Raw genomic sequence first — 6,772 nt, forward strand, 5'->3', positions numbered from 1 at the left:
CAGGCCAATCTGGGATGATTTCATGATGATATCCTGCATATACTGATATATCCTAACCTTCAGATGGATAGAGATTATGCCTAAGACTTTTGCCAGGGCATTATGAGCAATAGTGGGAGAGTGTTTATATCAATAGGGCAACCTACTAAAAATATGCTGCACTTCCTTCCATGTGAAGGTGAATCAACCCTTGTTGTGTTCCCGGAGTGGAACCATAAAAACCATATCTTACATCTAGGGTTGCCATCCATGAGTGGGACGATCCGTGAATTTGAGTTACCAATGCATTGATATTTGGCACAGCAGTGGTTAAAGGCTCGATATTGGCATTGATCATATCTCTTCCCAAACTGTCAATGCATTGGTAATCAATAGTTAGTTGCCATCTCCAGTCCAGTTTTTGGACTAGCCAAATGGGTGAATTATATGGGGAGTGGGCTCTGGAGATGTTGTCTTTCTATATCAGCTGTTACTTCACAAGTTCCGTCCATGTTGCAGAAAAATTGTTATTGTGGTCTCCTAGTAGCTTTTGCATCAGGGAGGGCAGGCACTGTGCAGAGGGAATGCTCTGTACTCTCTGGATTTCTTTTAGGGTCAGGGTTGAAGGGATGGACCAAACACTGCTGTGCAGCAGCTGCCAGGTTTGCAACCCAAAATGTTTTCATTGTGATCTTTTACTGCAAAGTGAGGAGAGGACATGTTCTTATCGCCTGGGAGCCACAAATTAACCTTGGCAGTTTGGCATGTAGCACTTGCTCCATTCACTCCAGTGATTTTGACTCCTTGTCCAGCTTCTCTGTCTCCTGCTGTGTTAATATTGGAATTTGTGTTCCTTTATCTATTAGAAACGTTATTAATAGTTGAGGAGGCCCACCTGGAATCAGGTGTGGGCCATTATTATGTATGCACTGATAGGATTCCACCTGCCAGATTTCAGTCCCACCTGCCTCATGGCCACAGCGCTTTTACAAATTCTCCACCTGAATCAAATTGAATGGGATTGTTTTTTGGGTATGGTTTCCCACTCTTCCCAAGGTTCAGCTGTTTTTTGTGTTTCCATAATGCATCTCGCTTCATACTCAGGGGGATTTGAAGGAGACAAAGAATCATCTTTCTCCAGTTTTCTGTCATTGGGGTCACCCCATATGTTTTCATCCCATTCCTCAGGGGATACAATCAGTTTTCTAATCTGTATGATGTCAGGTGATTGCCAGCCTGCATAAGCATCATCTCTACCTTTTCTTCCAATTTTTGTGTCTTTTTCTCCTTTTCTTCCTCTAACTGTTTCTGCAGCTGCCTTTCCCTATTTTCAGCTGTGGCCAATAGCATTTTAACTTCCTCATTTTCTGATTTCAAAGCAGCATATTCTACATCTGTCATTTTTTGGGGGAGAGGGGACTCCTTGCTTTTCTTTTGCATGTAAGATTAGTGAGCCCCCAATACTGCACAAATAATTGCTTTATTCTTGTTTTTCCAACATTTTTTGGCCCATTCTGTTCCCTCTTAGGATGGTGCACACTTGTGTTAACCCAGGTAATAATAATAGTATACAGAAAGAAGGCATCCATAACTTGGGACAAGGGAGAGGAGAGTAGCCTGTTGACTGTCTCTAAGGTACTTTTGAGTCTCCTTTCTAAGTGAAATTTTCACCTTCCTTATATACAGCCCAATCTTAGCCCCCTCCTCCTATGTTACATATAGCATGATCTAAGCAGATAGTTGGGTAACAGTCATATATGTGGCAGCACGTACTTCATTAAGCTTATTAGCATTTGCAGTGGTGTGCGTTTTATTGTTTAAATAATCCTTAATCAGGAAAAGTTTACTTTTTTTTAGTTTCCTTCAAGGTTCCAGTCATACAGTTTTGTTCCATTCTGTGCAGTTTGTCAGAGCCAAAGCAGGACCTCCTCCTTTGGCCAAGTCATTCTTTCTTGATGTCAGCTGTGCAGATTTCCATCCACAAAGATAATGTGGCGGCTACAGTGTGTAGGCTGTAGATAGTAACCCTTAGCCCTTTCCTGGCTCCTTGGTCATTATCCCATGGCATCCCTGGGATTTGCACCTCCGTGGGTACAGTACTATGTTTCCATGGGTATTATGCCTCTGGTTATTATGTCTCCTTGGGCATCAGGTGTTTGGCTGTCATCCATCCTTGATTGTTGTGTCCCTGGGTATTACACTTCTGGGTGTCATGCCTCCTTGGATGTCATGTGCCTTTTTGGGTATTTTGCCTCCAGGGTTATCACGTCTTGGGATATCTTCCATTGGGTACAGTGCTTCCTTGAGTGTTGTGGATCCTTGTGCATCTCAAGTCTGGGTATCATGGCTCCTGGGATTTTCACCTCTGGGTATCATACCCCTGAGTATCTCTCCTCCTGGGGAGTCATGCCACCAGAGGTCGTGCCTCCTTGGGATGTTGTTCCTCTGGGTATCAGGTTTCCTCAGGCATCACACTTCTGGTTACTGAAATTTGGATGCCTCTAGGTATCAGGTCTCCTCAGGCATCATACTTATGGTTATTTTACCTTGGGGCTTCTGGGCACTGCACCTCTGGGTGCTGCGCCTCCAGGTACCACACCTTTGGTACCCCGGGTGCTGTGCCTCTGGGTGCTGTGCCTCTGGGTATCATGCTGGTTATAGTGCCTGGCAGGGTGCAGGGCCATGCCTGACAAGTACTTGTGTGTTTAAAGCCATCATGCTTCAGTTTCCCTCTGTGACAGTTTGTTGTTGCAGGGGCCATGGCACCCCATGTCTATCTGCCCTGCTCCCTCCCAGGCTGGCAGTGCTGTGTTCCCTCCCGCAGGGTGCTGGTGTGGTGTGCAAGGCTTGGAGGATGTGGTTCCAGGGCCCCTACCATGGCTTGTGCCACTGGAATGTGCTGGCTCTGCCTGGCTCTTGGGGCTCAGCCTCATGCATGAGGGCAGAGCACTGTGCCCACCCTGGTGCTGGGGCAATTACCCACCTACCTGCTCATGGGACCCCACCATGAGATGAGATTAGAAAATAAATACTCAGATTTCTCTAAAAGAAAAAAAAACAGGTTTTTTTTATTTGTTGGGATTTTGTTTTTCTTCTTTCTTTTAAATCATGAAGTGACTCACACTTCTCAGCTGAAAATAAACCCGATTGCTTCTGCAGTGGGGAGCTGGTAAGCCGTGATAGCACGGAGGCACAGGGCCCCTCGGAGAGCAACCAGGGCCAGCCCTGCCTCATGCACCCAGACCCCCTCCCAGGGGCCATGGGGGGCTGCTGCAGGGGCTCAGATGTCCCTGCCAGGGCTGCTAATGGAGTTAAAGTGCTGTTAAGGGGACATGGCCATCTGCACAGCCCCCAGGGCCTCGTGTCTTTGCACTTAGAGCTGCTGCCCGGCTGGTCCCGGTGGGAACACACACGTGCACCCCCACGTGTACACGGACACCCGTGTGCCCTCCCTGGCCCCTCTGGCACAATGCTGGGTGGTACGTGGGGGGTCCCAGAGGCAGGACCCCCAGTGCCGTGTGTCACACGGCCGTGCGCTCCTCTCCACAGGGATCCCTGCAACAGCGACGTGCCAGCCGTGCTCCCTGGAGCCAGCTGCATGGAGGGTAAGGCATCCCCACAGTCTCCTGGTACCCTGCATGCCCTGTTCCCGTGCCCTGCCAAGGGGGATGAGCCAGTGGCTCTCTGGTCCCCGAGGCATCCCCGTGTCTCTCCTGGTGACATCCCAGAGGCAGGCAGTGTGTGGAGCAGCCACTTTGCTCATCTGAGCGCTGCTCGCCTTCACTCCCTCCCAGCTTCCCAAGACGAGTCATGGGGTGAAGCTGACGAGGACCCTGTGCCAGCTGAGCCAGGGGGGTCCCGTGGCCCCCTGAATGCTCAGCCCCAGCCTGGTTCCTTGGTGCAAACGTGTCTCCTCCGGGATCTGGAGATGGGTCCCCTCGCCCAGACACAGACCCTGCGGGACTTTGAGCAGGTGAGACCGCGGGGTGCCAGGAACATCCGTGACACTGCCAGGACCCTTCCAGCACTGTCGGGTGCTTGTAGAATACGTGCCGGATCCCCTGGGCACACCAGTGGGGTGTGGAGCGCAGGAGGGGGACGCGGGGCAGGTGGTGGTGGCAGGGGGAGAGGGGGCTCAGCCCCCCCGGGCGCCACGTTCCCCCTCACCGCCCTCCCGGCTGTGGCGCGTGGGGGCCTCCGGGGCTCGGGTTTCACCACTCGCTGTCCCCGCTCCAGCGATTCCTCAAATAGCTCTGGGAGGCGAAAAAAAAGAGGGAAGGGAGAGCAGCGGGGCCAGCGACGGGAGCTGCGGGCGGGCAGGGACCCTGGGCTGTGTCCCCGGCGGCGCCATGTGAGGGGTGCCGGGATGCCCGCCCCATGGAGCGCCGGCCATGGCTAACGGGTACCGCACACTGTCCCAGCACCTCAACGACCTCAAGAAGGAGAATTTCAGCCTCAAACTGCGCATCTACTTTCTGGAGGAGCGCGTCCAGCAGAAGGGCGAGGACAGCCGGGACGATGTCTACCGGCGGGTGAGCGCCTGTGGGGGACAGGGATGAGGGGGTTTCCCTGCCAGTGCCCTCTCTTTTCCGGGAGGGAATAGGGTCAGCGGAGTGCAGCCAGGGGGAGGGCATCAGGCACTGGGGCTGGAGGAGCTGCTGTGGCGGAGTTTGCCCCTTTCTTCCTCTGACAGGAGTGGGGAAATAGTTGGGGAGGATATCCCCAGTCTGATGGGGTGCCCGGGGTGGGTGGCAGTGCCAGTCTGGGGGCAGACAGATGGTGTGGGTACACCCCATCCCAACACCAGCAGGGTAAAATATCACCCGTGCCAGCAGCACCCAAAGCCCTGTGGTGGGGTGGGGGTTTCCCGTGCCACTTCTGATGCATCCCCGTGGGCAGTGGGGCTGGGGGTTCATGCAAGCACGGGGGCATCCTCCTTCCCTCTCCATAGAACATTGAGCTGAAGGTGGAGGTGGAGAGCCTGAAGCGGGAGCTGCAGGAGAAACAAGCAGCCTTGGACAACACATGGTGAGTGGGGCTGGCCCACCCCCTCACCCTGGAGCAGACATGATGCCCAGGGGGGTCATCTAGCTGCACCCTGCCTGCAGTGAGCAGTGAGGGGCCTGCAGTGGGGCTGGAGGGGTTTGCAATGGGGCTGGGCACCCACAGGGCTCCTCTTACACCCTCCATGCCAGCCAAAAATAAAAGACAGCACCTGTTTGGTGGGGGAGGGCAGTGATGTGCCCAGGGGCCATGGCATGGGTGTCTCACAGTGGGGCACCGATGGGTGGGGGCGCAGGGGCACTGCAACCAGCCGGGGAGCCTCTGTTTCTGGGATTGTGTGAGGAGTGCTTTGATGAGTCAGAGTCTGAGTATGACCTGGTGCTGCCAGTACAGCCGTGTCCCCAGAGCAGCAGTGCTGGGGGTTTACAGCATGTCCTTCACGGGGATCTTGCAGAAATAGCATCCACGGCATGGAGGGGACTGGGCTGGGCACACCTGGGGTGGTGCAGATCACCCAGCCCAGCTGGTTTGGGGTGGGGGCTTTGGCAAAGGGAGGCCATGCTGTGCCATACTGTGCCAAGCCGTGCCATGTCACGTGAGATGCCGCACCATACCATGCCGTGCCATGCTGTGCTGTGCCTGGCAGGGTGGCTGCAGAGAACCAGACGACCCGTAGCCAGGCCGTGCTCCGGCAGCAGTATGAGGAGCGTCAGCGGGAGTCGGAGCACGTCTATGAGCTCCTGGAGAACAAGATCCAGCTCCTGCAGGAGGTGAGTCCAGGGATGGTGGGAGCCTGGGAGGAGCTGGGGGCTGGTGCCTGGGTGCTCACCCTGCTGCCGTGCAGGAGGCCAGGCTGGCACGGAATGAGGCCGAGCAGGCCACGGCACTGGCCAGAGCTGAGGCGGAGAGATGCCGGGAGCTGACAGGGAAGCTGAAGGAAGCTGCAAGGACAAAGGAGGAGGACAGGAGTGATGATGGCTGCAGCACCATGGCCCAAAGGTAGGTGCCCAAGATGTCCCCTATGCTGCCAGCATGTGCTGGTGCTTGGGAACTACCAAAGGGCTTGTGCTGTGCATGACTGAAAGGCTGCAGGAATCTGGTGTGGTGGAAAGGTCACCCCCAGGGGAGAGAGCTGGGCTATGGGGAAGGGGGACAGCCCTGAGGCTGCTCTGATTTGCCCCAGAGACTGACCCCCACCAGCTGTTCCCAGTACCATCCTGGGGCCATCCCAGTCCCTGAGCATCCCCTGCCCTTCCCTCCCTCTCAGGAGGATCGAAGAACTGACCCGAGAGCTGGCTGCCAGCAACCAGCTCGTGGAAATGCTGTCAGCAGAGAAGAGGGATCTGCAGCAGCGCCTGGAGGAACCCCAGGTCATGGAGGAGCAGGTAGGTGGGCAAAGGTGGGGAGACCCCAGCCCGGCATCCCAGGGATAAGCACACCTGCCCAGGGCTCGATTGGCTGTTGTCATCCCTGTCCTCTTCTGGGGCTGTGGCCAGGGCTGTGCCACATCCAGCCTGGCAGCACTGGGTGATGCACAGCTGTGCCATGGAGCTGGAGCGAGCAGGGGGTCCAGGAAGACACGGTGCATGCTTTCAGGGGAGAGGCTACCAGCCTGTGCAGTCCTTTTGTGGGTGTCGGTGCTGCCTATGCCTGTCTGCCATTTAAATCCTGGGTCTTAAAATACCCCCGACGGCCCGGCACCATGCCAGGCAGGATTCTGGGGCTGTGAGAGATCAGAGCAGTATGTTCCTGGCAGCCCCACAGCTCTGGCCGTGCCACATCTTGCTGG

The sequence above is a fragment of the Manacus candei genome, unplaced genomic scaffold (assembly GCF_025592945.1).
Source record: "Manacus candei isolate 608988 ecotype Guabito, Panama unplaced genomic scaffold, ASM2559294v1 h1tg000005l, whole genome shotgun sequence".
Taxonomy (NCBI): Eukaryota; Metazoa; Chordata; class Aves; order Passeriformes; family Pipridae; genus Manacus; species Manacus candei.